Raw genomic sequence first — 19,718 nt, 5'->3', positions numbered from 1 at the left:
CTGAATCAAATTGCCATCTCTAACGTTTGAGAAATTTGGAACTGATATAATTTTGAGGTATATTTTTCAAACTTGCAAGAAATTATGTTTAAGAATACCAGTGGACACTTATTTGTTTACCATTTCATTTTTTTTTTACTTTGGATTAAAAATTAACTATTTTTTACTTTCAAAGGATTACAAGAAATTTATTTTGTTCTCCCTATGCTTTTTAAAAAATTAATGAAGTTTCAATAATTTTTGCAAACTCTTTCCAATTCAAAACAATTTTATTCTCTGATATATATCCTATCTCTCTCCTTGGAGAGCTCTTTATCCCATTACTGAATCAGCTCAATGTCCAGAATCTCATCATCTAAATCAGCTCCATACATGGATGAAGCCCTTTAGGTGTGTTTCCTAAGTACATATCCTCAATTATAGTTCCTTTCAAACTATGGAACCAGGAAACCAAAAAGACATGTTATGGGCCCTCAATATATATAACATAAATGGTGAGACAGGCATAGGATAATTGCTATAGACATTCCAGTTTAAGAAGGAGGGAAATGAGAGGCAAAATGCAGTCACTTGTTCCTAAGAATTCTAAAATCTATCCAAATATTGGAAACTCCTTGATTATGTCTCAAAGCCCAGAGATAATTCTCGTTGGCATTCATGTCTGCTCTCTGGGCTCTTGGTTTCACCCTATGAGTCATTTTTTCTTTTGCATGAAAAGTAGCACCTTTTTTGCAGTAAAGCAGATGCAGTAGCCTGCTTCCTGCAAGTAGAATTCTGGAGGTTAGAGGCCTCTTCTTTTTTGGTAGTTTCTTAATTTTAGCATCATGAGAGTCTAGAGAGGCTGAAGATTCTTCAAACCGTCAAGTCCTGCCTCTTTTTAAAGTCCTTCTTTCACTTTATCTCTTTTCTCTTGACTTTCACTATTAGCAGCATGAAGAAACCAGGCCACACCTTCGAACTTTTCTTGGACATCTCTTTAAGGAGATCACCCAGTTGGTTAGGCACATCTTCTACATTCTACACAATCAAGTTTAGTGTTGCTAATCTTTCTGCCATTAAATAACAAGGATTTCCCTTCTTCTGGTTTTCAAAAGAGACTTTTTCTCACTTTCCTATAAGCCCTCACCCACAGCATATTCAAAGTACAAAATTCCACAAATAGCATTTTCAAGGAACTTTAAGTTTCTAGTCACTAACCCTCTCCTCAAAGCCTACTGCTCTATTTCAAAGCCATTCTCACATTTTAGGTTTTTGTAATGGCAATCTCCACATCCAGGCACCAGAATAGATTAGAAATCTATTGTTGCCTAACAAATTACTCCAAAACATAGTGGTTGAAAACAGCAAACATTCATTATTTTGTAGTTTCTGTCAGTCCAGAAGCCAGGCACAGATTTGCTGGATATTTCTGCCTAATGGGTCTCTCAGGAGACTGCAGTCAAGGTGTCAGCTGGGACTACAGTTGTCTCATATTTCAACAAGGGAGGGATTCACTTCCAAGCTTTCTCTCCTGATTCTTGGCAAGCTTCAGGAGGTCTGCTTGTGACATAGTAGTGATATGGACCTCTCCACAGGGCTGCCCCATGATGTGCCAACTGCTTTCTCCCTGAGTGGGCAATCCAAGACAGAGCAAGAGAGAGTGCTAAAGACAAAGGCTACAGTCTTTTTATGACCTAATATAAGAAGTGACATCTCTTTACTTCTGCTATATTCTTGTCACTAGAAATAAGTCAATATGCCCAGCCCACATTCAAGAATAAGGTATTACACAAGGGCCTGAACACCAGCAGGCAGGGATCTCTGGGGTTGGGGCAGTGGGGAGGATGGGGAGGGGAGCATTTCAAGGCTGAATACTACAATAGTTTGGTATAAATACATACTAGTAGTGATTTGGAATTGTCTGTAATATTGTGTTAAATATTTCCCTCAATTTCAATGTTTTTACAAAAGTATACTTCATGTCTTAAAGGCGAAACCAGAAAACTTGAATGGATGGAAAATTTCCTCAATGTATCTTTTAAGACATACTTTAGCAGATTCTAATTAGATGTAGGTGAAGTTGCCTTTTTGCATACTTCCTAGCTCTTGTTTTGCGTATGTATGCACTGTGAAAAAGAAGACCATTACTTAAACATGTGTTTTTTATTGATTTTCCAATATAGGAATTTCATAAGACTTGACTTGTGCTCTCATGCTGCCGCATCTTTTCACATTATGTCCTGACAATGTTTATGTTTATATACTAAAGTTCTTGATGTTTAAGAATTTAGACCATGCTACTGTAGTTCAGAGAATACATGCTATATCAGTCAGGGTCCAGCAAAAAAGACCCAGAGATTTAATAGAGGCAGCTGTTTTCATAGGTGAAGTCTAAAAGAGGATAAGAGAGATGCTAAGGGAGCCCAGAGAATCAAAACTGCATAAACCCCCACCACCCTTTGATCAGGGAAACCAAAGGGAAGAGGTGAATTTACCTAAACCTCGTGAAGGGGACATCTTGCAGCTGGTGCTCAGACCTCTGATGAGGGGCTGGGGTTTGATGTCATTTAGACAGAAGAGGAGAGGTGGATACAACTTGATTCTTCTCAAACTTTCATTCCTGAGTGCATGTTTCTGGGCTGTTTTCATATTCCAGAGGGAGTGACACATGGCTGCTGGGTGTGTCAAAAGAAGTTGGATTCTGGACCTGGCCATCCTAACCAGAGAGAGATCAACCAAACCAGGCAGCTGGAAGCTCCTCCCCTCATTTCCAGCTTTCTAATCTTCCACAAGTGACTACCATTAGGAGAGATTAACTCGGAGCTGACAAAGGAGCTGATTAAATACCGTTTGCAGTTCTAACTCCAACATCACTGAGCAGAGTTTACAGGAGTAAGATTAAAACGAAGAGACTAAACACAAGTAAGGGCTCCCTAAGAGAATGTTGTAATGCTTTTGGGTTACTAAAAACCTGACCACATATAAAGTTCTGTGAGCTCTTAAAAATATCATAAATATTTATTTTCAGGTTGATATTAAGAGTCTTGATTCATGTAGTACTGGTACAACAAAGTTGTTGCGGGTCGGGTTCCAAATAAGCAGGTACTGAGAAAGAATTGGGCTGTAAGATATTTATTAGAGATTAACGTCCATAATGAGAAAGGAGAGGAAGAAGGAGAGAGGAGAGCAGTGCTTTTCATACTTCAACATCTATCAGAAATTGTTGATATCCACTTCCAGAATATCTGATTCAGTACTTCTAAGATCGGCTGAGAATTTGCATTTCTAAAAAGATCCCAGTTGCTGCTGCTGCTGCTGCTGGTTTGGGCTTTGTGTCGAAAAATTACTGTAATGTCATCCTCAAACTCAAGAAAAGCCCTGGCCAGGCTGGCAGGGAGCTCTCAGGAGAGGCTGCACATCAGCTGATACCCTGGATGAGGCCCTTGTCCTCTCATCTCTCTCAGTCACGGGATGCAGGTTGCCCTGGGAAGGGTGTGGAGTTGGGTGAGGCCAGCTCTCTGCGGCTGAGGCAGGCTCTGAAGAAGTTACGGGCTGGAAGCTGTGTGCTCGCCTTTGTCTCCGCTGTTAGGCAGTAAGCCTTCCTGATGGAAGATCTGGTGCTAAGTCTCTGTATCTACCAAAAAGGTTGAAATAAACTTCCTTCGCTATGGACTGCTGTAAGTTTTTAAAAATTTCAATTAAACTAATGGAGTATCCAATATAAGATAAAATACAAAATACAGAACTGCAGTTTCCTATAAAACACAATGGAAAGAAAAATATGCTTAGAAAATGAATGTGATATCTCTGTGTCCTCACGTTGTTCTGAAATAATTGTGCAATAAATCTATAAAACAAAGCTGTTTTACAAAAATAATACAGGATGCAATTAAGGATGTTGGAGCTATGCTAAACGATATAGATGTAAAGTCCAGGTATAATGGGTACAATTTATGATTCAATTACGCAAAATATTCACTTTCTTGGTTGCCAACATAAACTATGTTCAAACCATGGTTGGTCTAATTATGAATTCATGCTGAAACCAAAAATAAACTTGTTGATGAATTATAACATTTTTCAACATTAATATTAAAGTATATTTAAATGCACCATATTTTCAGATGAATAGCTGAATCTACATATATTTTAAAGCATTAAAACTTCATGTTTGTATATACCCAGAACCACAAAAATATTTTTTATTCAGAAAGTAACTAGCAGGAGGTTTTTATTTTGAGAAATGAATCAACCATTTACTACATAAAATTATCTTTTTTTAGAAAGCCTAGTCTTAACAGAATGAGTTTGATTTTTTTTTTTTTTTTGTGCTTTACTTTGCAAATCCTGTTATTGCTGAATATACAACTCAGGTGCTATTTCATAATGGCCATTCTCAGCTAGTCATTTCCAACTCCATGACTTAGTAGTAAGTATGTTCAAAAGTTGCAGCAAAAACTCATGGCCAGATTAAAAGATGCAAAGCCTACAATAATCATAAAAATGGCTGAAATATTTGACAGCATCTAAGGAAACATATTATACAAAAATGTTCCATTCTTCATGACATTCTCTTTGAGAACAAAAAGTGACTCCTTAAGGATCTGGAGCAAATTTTCACCCAAGAAATGACGTATTTTAAGCAAAAAGGAACATATATGCTATGTAGCTGCCAATTCCACAAAAGATTTTTATGTGAATATTTTATTTTGCAACACTGAATGAAGCAATTCAATTGTTATAAGTATTTTGATATTTATTATATCACCTATATTTAAAGCATCAGAATACATTAATACAGCAAGATTATTTTTGGATTGATGTTATTCCAATAATATTTGTAAGTACATTCCAGTCGTATTTATATATGTATGTATAAGTGTCAGTCTGTGTGTGCTTTTGGGTGTATGGGTCTTTATACGGTCACCTATGGATGGTTTGAATGTGATGTAAGAGTGAATGGATGTGCGAATGAGAGAAAGTGGGAGGTGTCTATGATTGGATCAGTGTTCAAGTAGTTGATATATTTATTTTTAATGCTGTCCACTATGCCAATAATATCCACATTTATGAATGTGTGTACATGCGACTGTTTGTATGTGTGCATGTTTTTAATTGAAATCTATAACACTAATACTTTAAATTGTATTTAAGAGGTGTAGTGACAAGTTTTATAATCATTGTGTCTGTCTGTATGTTTGTTTGAAACACTTAAGGGTATTTTTAAAAGAATTTATTCTGATATATTAGATGTAAAAGAATTTCAAACACCAGGAAGCTGCCTACACTTAGAGGTAGGTATTTCAAATGGTTGAAGGAAATAGACCAAATTTTCAGTTGTAGTTTGAAATGTCTTAAGGAATTGATAAAATCAAGTTTGTAAACATTGCTAGATGTTTAGGGAAATACTCATCAAAATGAAAATTAATTGAGCATTAAACATGGTTCCACTTATATGAGGTAGCTAAAATAATTAAACTCATAAAAACAGTGAATAGAATACAGATTCCTAAGAACTGGAGGGTGCAGGAAATGGGGAGTTGTTGTTCAACGGATATAAGGTTTCAGTTATGCTAGATGAATAAATGCGAGAGGTCCGCTGTATAACATAGTGCCTGTGGTTAATACTAAAGTATGGTGCCCTACACAATTTGTTAAGGTTGATCTCATGTTGAGTTCTTACTAAAAAATTAAACAACGACAACAAAGGGACATAAGGAAACTTTGGGAGGTGTTGGATATGTCTATTACCTTGATCATAGTGATGGTGTCATGGGTGTTTGCTTATGTCAAGACTTATCAAATGGTGTACATCAAATATATCTAGTTCTTTGTATATCAATTATACCTCAATAAAGCTGTTAAAATAACAAATATCCCAAATAAAAGTATTTAATTATAACCTACCTTACTATATTTATAATTGAAGATACTGGATTATAAACTGTGTTTAGGAGTTTAAAGGAATGTAGATTTTTAAGTTTGTAAGTTGAATAAATCAAGCACTAATGAAAATACAAGCAACTGTGAAGATTCTTCACTAAACACGGAAGCTACACCTCCCCCTGTACCAAAATCTCAAATAATGACTATACAGAGGGCCTGCAAAAATCTTCAAACAACCACACACATGTACAGATGAAAGATGATTTCTTTGTCAAGAAATGATTTCTTTTTCTTCACAGGCCCTCCCCTCCCCTTTTCCTGGATAGCATCTAAAGGAAAATCAACAGAAAGCTAGACATAGTGTATAAAATAAGCAACTTCAAGAATCTCTGATGGAAATACGGGGCCGGCCCAGTGGCACAGTGGTTAAATTCTTGCACTGTACTTCGATGGCCTGAGGTTCATGGGTTCGGATCCCAGGCACAGACCTACACCACCCATCAGCCATGCTGTGGTGGTGACCCACCTAGAAAATAGAGAAAGATTGGCACAGATGTTATCTCAGGGCTAATCTTCCTCAAGCAAAAAACAGAGAAGGATTGGCAACAGATGTTAGCTTGGGGCAAGTCTTCCTCAACAACAACAACAACAACAACAACAACAACAAGAACAAAAATCTCTGGTGGAAATAGTCAGTCTTTCTAGGTAAAAATGCTTAGTCTCTCAGGCTTCTCAGACTTCATCTACAAATGATGGAGAAGTGTTTGGAAGTATGACTAATGGGACCTCTTCTTAAGGTGAGGGGACAGGACATTTCTGTTTTTAGGGTCCTCTGGTCACTCTTTGCCCAGATAACCCTTGCTGCCAAAGTCCATTTCAGAGTAACAGATACCCTGCCCTCTGTGTCTTGATCAGGCTCACTAATAGTCCTGGCCTCTCTCAGCCTTCCTTTGAGCCTGAGTAGAAGAATACCTCTCTGTTAGATCTTTCTTCTGACACCTGCTTCCTTCTGGGACCTTGCTACTTTAGGGTCCATGACCACCCAATTGGCTCTGAACCAACCATGTCCACATCACGTGGTAAATATGGGTGGCTCTGCTAGGTAAATGGGACAAAGATGGCCTCTGTATATTGGCCCTATGTTGTTTATTTCTTCTTAGTAGGCTGGGACCCATTAGCTCAAAAGCCTGCCAGCACCAAATTCAGATTTTTTACATTAGACCATTTAGAGACTGTTTGCTTTGCATATCCTGCAAAACTGTGCTCAACACCTGCTAGCCATACATGTGATAAACCCTCGTCTATAAAAGACCCCGAGCTGCTGCTGTCCTTCAGAGATCTCGGACCCAGAGACTCCCCGCTATGCTGCTGAGTGCCATCACCTACACTGACCCAATTCTACTAGTTTACGTTACAATGTAAAATACTCTTTTAGAGCTACATTGATGTTTGGCCAATCAAATCATGTTTTTTCCCTCTCTTCTTTTTTTATTTCCCTCAATAAGAAGAAGAACCAATATTTATTAAATGCTGATTATGTTGCAGGCATTTCCCTAAGCATTTACATATATTTACTTAATTCTCACCAAAAAAACATTGCTATAGGTACTAGCATTATTCCAATTTAAAGATGAAGAAATAAATTCACAGAGAGATTAAGTAATTTGTGGAAGGTTACGGAACCCAGATTCAGACATGCTTGTCTTAGATGCTTACAAACTTACTTCACTGAATTTCATTTTATTGGGTCCTGAACTTTTATTAAAATTATAGCAAGACAAACAAAAACAAAAACCAAAGCAAAACAATATCCTCCATTTACTTTTGTTTAAAAAATTCTCTCCAAGAGAGTCCTCTCTCTGTTACCTCAGATAAACAAGGCATATATAATTGTCTTTCTCCTTTTATATACACAACATGTATGCAATATAATACACTCTAGATAGATAGATGCCCAGCCCTGGAGATCTAGTGGTTAAGACTCAGCATTCTCACCACCATGGCCTGGGTTCATTTTCTGGTCAGGGAACCACACCACCTGTCTGTCGGTTGTCATACTGTGGCAGCTGCATGTTTCTGTGATGCTGAAAGCTATGCCAACGGAATTTCAAATACCAGCAGGGTCACCCAGAGGGGACAAGTTTCGGTGGAGTTTCCAGACTAAGACAGACTAGGAAGAAGGACCTGGCTACCTACTTCCAAAAAAATTGGACGTGAAAACCCTATGAATAGCAGCAGAGCATTGTCTGATTTGGCATCAGAAGGTGAGAGGATGTCACAAAAAGACCAGGTAGTTCTGCGCTGCTGTACACAAGGGTGCTAGGAGTCGGAATCGGCTTGATGACACTAACAACAACAAAGATAGACAGATAGATAGATAGATAGATAGATAGATAGATAGATAGATAGATGATAGATAGATAGATGCTATAAATAGAGAAAGAGATGGGGGGAGGGGAGACAATGACAAAGATAATGGTCTTTCTTCTATCTTCTACATCTTCCTATAGTCCATGCTACTACAAGCAGCCAGTATAATCTGCAGCCAGTATAATCCTTTGAAAATAAAATCAAGTCATCAAAATACCCCATGGTTTCCATTTCACCAATGTGGCCTTGTTGCTTTTGGAACATATTAAGACTGTATTGAAATGTACTTGACACCCCAAATTCCTTCTATCAAGTACACTCTTCTACTTCTCCATGTGGCTTTTCCTCTTTCTTCCTTCAGGTCTCTGCTCAAAGGTTACTTTGTCCAAGAGTTCGTCCTGGACTATCTATAGAACACTGCTCTCTGCGCTATCACTCTCTAGCTGTTACGTTGCCCTAGTCGTCTTTATAGCATTGATGGTGCTCCAGAATGCAACTATGAAAGCAGGACTGTGTCTGTTTTGTTTAGTACTATATCCCCAGTGATTAACAGTGACTAAGGAGTCTTAGGCACTCAATACTTATGCTTTATGTGAATAATATATTTACAGCTAACTTTGAAGAGATATTAACCCAGGTGCTAGGTATTATGTTAAGTGGTTCAAATATATGATATGTAATCATGACAAGAATCTCATGTTACAGAGAGAAACGACCAGCTTATACATGGCAGAGAGGGGATTTGACCTTAGGTAGTTTGATTTCAGAGACTACACTGTTTATCATCATGTCAAATGAACAGATTATGAGAAACGTATTTAGCGTTTAAAGTAAAACATTACTTTCTCTTCTTTGAGGTTTTGGCACTCTTTATTCTTTTAAATAAAGAGAGCAAATGCAGTTGACATTGATTTTTACCCTGGCTGAGAGACGTCTACATGTTTTTTTTGTTTTCCAGCCATTCATTTCATCAAGGCCTGGGTTTATATGTGCCTTCTCTAACGTGCTATTCCAAGTTATTGGTCTTTTTCCTGGAAAAACATGTAGTGAACTAAAAATAATAATTTGCCTTTAAGATCTCTTATCCGCTGATCTTGTGCCGTGCCTTATTGGGATTTGCATTGCATTCACTGTCCTTTGGGGAATGCCAGGCTTTGATTCTTTTCTTCCTCAGTGTTTATGGTACGTTCATGCTTATTGCACTTAATTTTGTGCTTTGTGAACACTTTTCATACTTTACAATGTAATTTTAATTCTAATTATATATGACACGTCAGTGTTACTTTCAATTCCACATGTAAACTCTAGTTTTCAGATAAAAATGCAAAAGAATATATATTACTTGGGCATTTTCAGAAACTGACAGTATAATTATGTTATGAAATTCTGTGCTATTGTTTCCTGCTTTCTCACTGAGAGGCTGAATATACAAATGACTGACAGCCAGACCATATGTAAAAGTAGAATTCTGATCTTCAACCTGCAGCAACCAGTCCAGGAAGCTGAAGAAACCCTCGGTAACCATTGGCCCCAAACAGCCAGAACTTGATGAATAACTGACAGCTTCCCTAACTTTTGCTCCTGCTTCCAACTTAGGGCCAACCAAGAGAATGCCAAATATGCTCCCATAACCAGTTTTATAGGATGCCCTGCTTCTAGTTAGCGCACTTACAGCTTCTCCATGGAGCATCCTCCAAGAGGATACTTGAAGCCTTCCCCTTTTTTCCCCATATAAAGCTTTCCCATTCATCTGCCTACCTTTGAGTCTGCCACACAAAAGAGTTGATGGCTGACTCCCTTGCTATACCAAGCTCTGAGTAAGTGACATTTGCTCATTCTCATTTGGGTAGCCTTCGTTTATTTCCACAGTTCCTTTATTAGTACACTGGTAATTTAAGTTTATTTTAATTGCTTCTAGGTTACACGTTTCTAATATTATATTAAAAATGTAGACTTTCACTTATACGTTGTATTCATGAACACCCATTTTTGAGAGTTTAAGTAGGGAAGAAGTGGCAGTCAAGGACACAGCCCCCCATCCCTGGGCCAGCCATGCTCGTGTGTATATCAGCGTTCCTAGCCCAATTGCCTTCATTCAGAGACCACAGCTGAGACACTTTTTAGGTGTGTCAGCTGAAACCTCCTTACTAAGAAACTTTTCTCCACTCTGACTCAGCACTTTTTTCACTCCTAGCACATCTTCCTTCCTCCCTGCTACCTGGGTCTACAGAAGCCAGGAGGGCTTTGTTTTTATTTTTTCAGGATTCTCAGCCATAAGATGTTTTCTGCCACTGGGCTCCATATCATTTGACTGACCCTCTCCCAGTACCATTCTGTGGAGAAAAATGGAACATTGGGCAGCCTGCATTTTTCTTTTTCTTTGTCTCTTGCCTGCACTATCACAGTGTTATGGTTAACTTGTGTCCCTGCACAATTCATATGTTGAAATGCTAACTTCCAGTACCTCAAAATGTGACTGTATTTGGAAATACAGCTTTAAAGAGGCAATTAAGTTTAAATGAGGTCATTGGGATGGGCCCTAATCCATATGACTGGTATCCTTATAAGAAGATTTCAGGGCAGACACACAGAGGGAAGATCATGTGAAGACACAGGGAGAAGATGGCTATCTACAAGCCCAGGGAGAGGCTTCAGAAGAAATGACCCTGCTGACTCCATGATCTCAGACTTCCAGCCTTCAGAACCGTGAGTTTAAATCACCTAGTATGGGGTACTTTGTTATGGGAGCCCTAACTGACTAATACACACAAAAAGTAAGTGAATAAAGTCTTGACTTACTTTTGGTTTGCTCATTGTCCTAATTTACTACCTTGACACCTGGCAAATCAACAGCTTTTCTCTTAATTGCGTAAATGACGTCTTTTGGAGAACAATTTTATTTTGAGTCCTAATTTATAATGTTTTTCTTTTATGTTTCATGTTTTGTTTAGTCTATCTATGAAATTTTTGCAAGATTGCAAATAAACTGTATTTGCTTTAAGAAATTTTTTAGTTTATAGTGGAACATTTAAGTGTGCTTTTCATTTTGAGTTAATTTTTATGCATGGCATGAAAAAAGGGAGAATGTTCAATGTTTATGCATACAAATTAAATTTAATTGCTTTGGCATCTTTGTCAAAAACAAATTGACCCTATGAATGTGGGCCTATTTCTGGAGCTCCATTTTGTTACATTGATCTATGTATCTATCTTTTCACTAATATCAAACGGTTTTGATTTTTGTAGCTTTATTCTTAGATGGAATGAATCTTCCAACTTTTTAATTCAAAATTAATTTTGGAATCAGCTTGTCAATTTGTATAATTGGAATTGCGTTTAATGCATAGTGCAAATGGAAGGGATTACTATCCTAAATATATTGGATGTTTTAGTCCATGAATATTGTGTATTTCTCTGTGAATATTGTATATCTCCCCATTTATTTACACCTTTTTTATTTTTCTATTTTGAGTGATTTGTAGTTTACATTGTAGAGATATTGTACGTTTTTTGTTAGATTTTTTCCCTAGGTATTTTATTTTTTGTGTATAGTAAATGGACATTTAAATGTTTTATAACTGTTGCCACTAGTTAATGAAAATACAACCGGTTTTGTTATTCTAACCTTTTATCCTTGAACTTTACCATATTCATTCATAAATTTTAGTAGCTTTTTTTGCAGTCTCCATGGAATTTTCTATTCAAACAGTTATACATCTGTAAAAGGTTTACTTCTTACATTCCTGTATTTATGTCTTTTAATTATTTGTTGCTTATTGCAAAGGCTAGGACCTTCAGCACAAAGTTGAATAGGACCATTGAAAGTGGGAATTGCTACCTTTTCCTGATTTCACAAGGAAATAATTCAGATTTCCTTTATTAAAGAATATCTAGGCTGTAGCTATTTCTTAGATTCACTTTATCAGATTGAGAAAGTTCCCTATTACTTTTTTAACAACTTTACAGGGGTATAATTGATATACAAAGAACTACACATGTTTAATATTAACAATTTGATGAGTATGGACATATGCAAACACCCATGATACCATCACTACAATTAAAGTAATACATATATTCAATACCTCCCACAGTTTTCTTGTGTTCTTTTTCTATTTTTAATTTTATTTTATGGTAAGAACACTTAATATGAGATCTACCTTCTTAACAAATTTTGAAGGGCACAATACTGTATTGTTAATTATAGATACTATGTTGTGCAGCAGGTATACTAGAAGTTTTCATCCAGCACAATTGAAACTTATACTCATTGAACAGCAATTCCCATTTTCCCCACCCACTAGCTCCTGGCAAGCACTACTGTATTCTTTGCTTTTATGAATTTGACTATTTTAGATAACTCATATAAGTGGAATCATGCAATATTTGTCCTTCTGTGACTGGTTTATTTCACCCAGTATAATGTCCTCCAGGTTCATCTATGTTGTTGCAAAGGGCAGAATTTCCTTCCTTTTCAAGGCTGAGTAATATTCCATTGTATGCATATACCACATTTTCTTTATCCATTCATCTGTACATGGATACTTGCGTTGTTTCCAAATATTGGCTATTGTGAATAGTGCTGAAAGGAACATAAGAGTGCAGATATCTCTTCAAGACCTTGATTTCAATTCTTTTGGATATATATTTAGAAGTGGGATTACTGGATCACATGATAGTTCTACCTTCAATTTTTTTAGGAATCTCCATGCTATTTTCCATAGCTGTTGCACTATTTTCCATCCTCATCAACAGTGTACAAGAGTTCCAATTTTACACTACTTACCAACACTTATCTTTTTTTTTTAATGGTAGCCATCCTAGCAAGTGTGAGGTGATATCTCATTGTAGTTTTGAGCATTTCATATATCCATTGCCCATTTTATGCCTTCTTTGGAGAAATGTCTGTTCAAGTCCTGTGCCTAATTTTTCTTTTATGCTGCAAATATTTTCTTTTAATTTACCACTTGTATTTTGACTACCTGTGGGCCAGCAACAACACAGTCCCATGCCCCTCAGCTCATATTCCAATGAGGGCATGAGATGAAAGATGGATAATGATAGTACAACTTGATAAAGTTTTACACAGATAATACATTTCAAGAAATGCCAGAGGAGGCACTTATAACCTCTTCACCAGGAAAAATTTGTTTTGACCTTAAAAATAGTTTCTAATGGGTAATGAAAATGATATAGTTCCGTTGAAGGCCACTGGCATACTTTTATCATGAAGCCAGGCAAAAAGATCACTACTTTTAGATTTTGCCAGAGCTTGACCACTCTTTTTATTTTCTTTAATTGTTTATTGCAGTAATATTGGATTATAACATTATATAAATTTCAGGTGTACATCACAATACATTTCGATTTCTGTGTAGATTACATCATGTTCACCACCCAAAGACTAATTACAATCCATCACCACACACGTGTGCCTAATCACACCTTTCATCCTCCTCCCTCTCCTTTTCCCCTCTGGTAACCACTAATCCCATCTCTGTTGCTGTGTGTTTGTTTGTCATTGTTTTTATATTCTGCTTATGAGTGAGATCATTTGGCATTTGACTTTCTCCCCCTGAATTATTTCACTTAGCATAATACCCTCATGGTTCATCCATGTTGTCACAAATGGCCAAATGTCATAATTTCCTATGGCTGAGTAGTATTCCATTGTATATATACATACCACATGTTCTTTATCTGTTCGTCCTTTGATGGGCACCTAGGTTGCTTCCGAGTCTTGACTGTTGTGAATAATGCTGCGATGAACATAGGGATGCATGTATCTTTATGCATTTGTGTTTTCAAGTTCTTTGGCTAAATATCCAGCAGTGGAATAGCAGGATCATATGATAGATCTATTCTTAATTTTCTGAGGAAATTCCATACTGTTTACCATAGTGGCTGCACCAGTTTGCACTCAGACCAGCGGTGTACAAGGGTTCCCTTCTCTCCATGTCCTCTCCAACGCTTGTTGTTTCCTGTCTTGTTAATTATAGCCATTCTGACAAGAGTGAGGTGATATCTCATTGTAGTTTTGATTTGCGTTTCCCTGATAGTTAACGATGTTGAACATCTTTTCATGTATCTGTTGGCCATCTGTATATTTTCTTTGGAGGAATCTGTTCAGATCTTTTATCCATTTTTCAATTGGGTTGTTGGATTTTTGTTGTTGAACATATGGGTTCTATGTATATTTTGAATATTAACCCCTTATCTGATATATGGTTTGCAAATATCTTCTCCCAATTGCTAGATTGTCTTTTTGTTTTGTTGATGGTTTCCTTTGCTGTGCCGAAGCTTTTTAGTTTGGTGTAGTCCCATTTGTTTAATTTTTCTATTAATTTTCTTGCCTGGTCAGACATGGCATTTGAAAACATGCTGCTAAAACTGAGTGTTCTGCCTATGTTTTCTTCCTGGAGTTTCATGGTTTCAGGTCTTACATTCAAGTCTTTAATCTATTTTGAGTTGAGTTTTGGGCATGGTGTAAGATAATGATCTACTTTCATTCTTCTGTGTGTGACTGCCCAGTTTTCCCAACACGATTTATTGAAGAGACTTTCCTTTCTCCATTGTATGCTCTTGGCTCCCTTGTCGAAAACCAGCTGTCCATATATTTGTGGGGTTATTTCTGGGCTCTCGATTCTGTTCCATTGATCTGTGTGTCTGTTTTTGTGCCAGAACCATGCTGTTTTGGTTACTATGGCTTTGTACTACATTTTGAAATCAGGGAGTGTGATACCTTCAGCTTTGTCCTTTTTCCTCAGGATTCCTTTGGCTATTTGGAGTCTTTTATTGTTTCATATAAATTTTAGGACTCTTTGTTCTATTTCTGTGAAAAATGTTGTTGGAACTTTGAAAGGGATTGCATTGAATCTATAGATTGCTTTAGGAAGTATGGACATTTTAACTACGTTAATTCTTCCAATTTAAGAGCACAGAATATCTTTCCATTTCTTCATGTCTTCTTCAATTTTTTCAACAATGTGTTATAGTTTTTGGTGTACAGATCTTTCACCTCTTTGGTTAAGTTTATTCCTAGGTATTTTATTCTTTTTGTTGCAATTGTAAATGGGATTGTAATCTTAATTTCTCTTTCTGCTACTTCATTGTTAGTGTATATAAACACAACTGATTTTCGTCTGTTGATTTTGTATTCTGCAACTTAACTGTATTCATGTATTACTTTTAAAAGTATTTTTTAGTGCATTCTGCAGGGTTTTCTATATATAAAATCATATCATCTGCAAATAGTGACAGTTTCACTTTTTTTCCAATTTGGATCCATTTTATTTCTCTTTCTTGCCTGATTGGACTTCTGATACTATGTTAAGTAAGAGTAGTGGAAGTGGGCATCCTTGTCTCGTTCCTGTTCTTGCAGGAATAGCTTTCAGTTTTTCTCCATTGAGAATGATATTAACTGTGGGTTTGTCATACATGGCCTTTATTATGTTGAGGCATTTTCCGTCCATACCCATTTTGTTTAGAGTTTTTCTCCTAAATGGATGCTATATCTTGTCAAATGATTTCTTTGCATCTATTGAGATGATCATGTGACTTTTATTCTTCATTTTGTTAATGAGGTATATCACGTTGATTGATTTGCGGATGTTGATCCATCCCTGCATCCCTGGAGTAAATCCCACTTGAGAATGATATATGATCTTTTTAATGTATTGTTGTATTCAATTTGCTAGTATTTTGTTGAGGATTTTTGCATCGATACTCATCAGTGATATTGGCCTGTAGTATTCTCTTTTTGTGTTGTCTTTGTCTGGTTTTGGTATCAGGATGATGTTGGCTTTGTAGAATGAGTTAGGAAGCATCCCCTCCTCTTCAACTTTTTGGAAGAGTTTGAGAAGGATAGGTATTAAGTCTTCTTTGAATATTTGGTAGAATTCACCAGGGAAGCCATCTGGTCCTGGACTTTAATTTTTTGATTACTGTTTCTATTTCTTTACAGGTGATTGGTCTATTCAAATACTCTACTTCTCCTTGATTCAGTTTTGGAAGGTTGTCTGATTCTAAGAACTTATCCATTTCTTCTAGATCAGCCAATTTGTTGGTTATGTATATAGTTTTTCATAGTATTCTCTTATCTTTTGTATTTCTGAGCTGTCTGTTGTAATTTCTCCTCTTCCGTTTCTGATTTTACTTATTTGAGCCTCCTGTCTTTTTCTTTTGGTGAGTCTAGCCAAAGCCTTGTCAATTTGTCTATCTTTTCAAAGAATCAGCTCTTGGTTTCATTGATTTTTTTCTATTACTTTTTTAGTCTCTGTTTCATTTGTTTCTGCTTTGATTTTTATTATTTCCTTCCTTCTTCTGGTTTGGGACTTCGTTTGTTATTCTTTTTCTACTTCCTTTACGTGCACCATTAGATTGTTTATTTGGGATTTTTGTTGTTTGTTCAGGTAGGGCTGACTTGCTATGAACTTCACTCTTAGAACTGCTTTTGCTGTGTCCTATAGATGTTGTCATATTTTCATTTTCATTTGTCTCCAGGTATTTTTGATTTCTCCTTTGATTTCTTCATAGGACCAATCATTGTTCAGTAGCGCTTTGTTTAATCTCTACATGTTTGTGGCTTTGTGATTGTCTTCCTGTGGTTGATTTCTAGTTTCATACCTTTGTGGTCAGAAAAGATGCTTGGTATTATTTTGATCTTCTTAAATTTATTGAGATCTGTTTTGTGACCTAATATGTGATCAATCCTGGAGAATGTTCCATGGGCGTTTGAAAAAAATGTGTATTCTGCAGTTTTTGGATGTAAAGTTCTACATATATTTACTAAGTCCATCTGTTCTAATGTGCCTTTTAAGGCCAGTGTTTCCCTGTTGTCTTCTGTTTGGATGATCTTTCCATTGGTGTAAGTAGAGGTTAAAGTCCCCTACTATTATTGTGTTACTGTGTATTTTTCCCTTTATGTCTGTTAATAATTGTTTTATATATTTAGGTGCTCCTATGTTAGGTGCATAGATATTCACAAGTGTTATATCCTCTTGTTGGGTTATTCCCTTCATCATTAGGTAGTGCCCTTTGTCTCTTGTTACAATTTTTGTTTTAAAGTCTATTTTGTCTAAGTATTCCTACCTCAGCTTTCTTTACTTTGCGATTTGCATGGAGTATCTTTTTCCATCCTTTCACTTTCAGTTTGTGAGTGTCTTTAGGTCTGAAGTGTGTATCTTGTATGCAGCATATATGTGGTTCTTGTTTTTTTATCCTGTCGGCCACACTATGCCTTTTGATTGGAGCATTTAATCCATTGACATTCAAAGTAGCTATTGATAAATATGTATTTATTGCCATTTTGTTATTTTTTAATGGGTGTTTTAGTAGTTCTTCTCTGTTCCTTTCTTCTTCTCTTACTCTCTTCCCTTGTGGGGTGATGGCTTTCTTTAGTAATATGCTTGATTTCTTTCCTTTACTAATTTGTTTATTAAAGGTTTCTGGTTTGTGATTACCATGAGGTTCATATATAATATTCTACATATATAGCAATCTATATTGAGTTGATAGTCTCTTTAGTTGGACCTCTTTCTAAAAGTTCTACTCTTTTACTCTCCAACTCCCACATTTTATGTTTTTGAAATCATATCTAATCTCTTATTTTGTGTGTGTCTATCCATTACCCTTTTATCATTGAAATGGGTAATTTTAGTACTTTTAACCTACATATTATCATCATCAGTGGTTGATCTGCTACCTTTAGTGTATTTCTGCATTTACCAGTGGTTTCGTTGCCTGTTTGGTTTTCTTTGATACTTTCCTTATCCCTATTTGTGGTCTTCTCTTTCCCACTTAAATAAGTCCCTTCAGCATTTCTTGTAGAACTGGTTCCTTGATGATGAACTCCTTTAACTTTTGCTTGTTTGGGGAACTCTTTGTCTCTCCTTCCATTCTGAATGATAATCTTGCTGGAAGGAGTATTCTTGGTTGTTGGTTTTTTCCTTTAAGCAATTTAAATAAGTCATGCCATTCTCTTCTAGCCTGTAGGGTTTCAGCTGAGAAGTCCATTAATAACTTCATGGGCTTTCCTTTCTATGTCACTTGTTGCCTTTCTCTTGCAGCTTTTAGGATTCTCTCTTTATCTTTAATTTTGGACATTTTAATTATAATGTGTCTTGCTGTGGGCCTCTTTGGTTTATCTTATTTGGAGCTCTCTGTGCTTCCTGTATTTGGATGTCTGTTTCCTTCCTTAGGTTAGGAAAGTTTTCAGCTATTATTTCTTCAAACAGATTCCCTGCCCCTTTGTCTCTCTCTTCTTCTGGGACACCTATAATACAAATGTTGGTGTGCTTGATATTGTCCCAGAGTTCCTTTAGACTGTTCTCATTCTTTTTAACTTTTTTCTTTAATCTGTTCAGCTTACGTGATTTCCTCTAGTCTTTTGTCCAGCTCGCTGACCCATTCTTCTGTATCATCTACTCTGCTATTGAGTTCCTCTAGTGAATTTTTCATTTCTAGGATTATATTCTTCATTTCAGATTGGTTCTTTTTTATATTTTCCATTTCTTTGTTGACATTCTCACTGTGTTCATCTAGTCTTTTCCCAATGTCAGTGAGTGTCCTTATGAGTTTTTGTTTGAACTCTTTGTCAGGTAGATTGTTTATTTCTCTTTCATTTAGTTCTTTTTCCGAGTTTTTGTCCTGTTTACTTTCTTGGAATGTATTTCTTTGCCTCCACATCATGCCCTTTCTCTGTGCTTATATCTGTGTATTAGGTGAGTCAGCTATGTCTCCTGTTCTTGGAGAAGAGGCCTTTTATAAGAGACACCTTTTGAGGCCTAGCAGTTTGCTTTTCTCCTGTAGCCAGTCCAAATGTTACAGGAGTGACCCCCGTATGGGCTACTTCTATCCTTCTGCTTCTGCAGGGTTGCTTTTACTACAGTTATTCAGGATGTCTAGGCTTTCTCTCCTTGGCTGGCTGTTTGTAAATCAGGTTTGGGGAGCCCCAGTACCATTGGCTACTAGATCTAATAGCACACTCCTGTTGCAGATTTCCTGTTAAATTAGTAGGCACCCAGTGTATCTGGTTGCTAGGCTTAAGGGCTTACAGCTGCTGTAGGCCTCAGGCCTGCAAGCCTCTTGTTAGCTATCTTAGTATTGCAGTTGAGTGGGGCTGGCACCAGGAATGGGAGCACCCAATTGTTTCGAGCTTTGGAAGGTGGAGCCAATCCTCTTTGTGGCTGTTTGTGAAGCACAGGTCTTCTGCTACTGATAAGCCTCACTCCCCACAGGTCCACACACGCCATCAACAAAGTCCTGGCCTATGCACACTTCCTGACCCCCTGGAACATACCCAGTTGTGTCATTGCCAAGGCCCCCACCTCTCCACCAATGCCCCCCACATTTCACCTCATCCTCACACAGGTCCTAGCCCACAGAGGCAGACACACTCACCTGCCTGTTGAGGATCCAGGCACCTAGTCTGTGCAGGCTGAAAAGTTGCCCAAGGGCTTGCTCTTGTGTGATGCCAGTTTCTA

Source organism: Equus quagga, chromosome 4 (assembly GCF_021613505.1).
Source record: "Equus quagga isolate Etosha38 chromosome 4, UCLA_HA_Equagga_1.0, whole genome shotgun sequence".
Taxonomy (NCBI): Eukaryota; Metazoa; Chordata; class Mammalia; order Perissodactyla; family Equidae; genus Equus; species Equus quagga.
Note: the sequence above shows the minus strand (reverse complement) of the source record.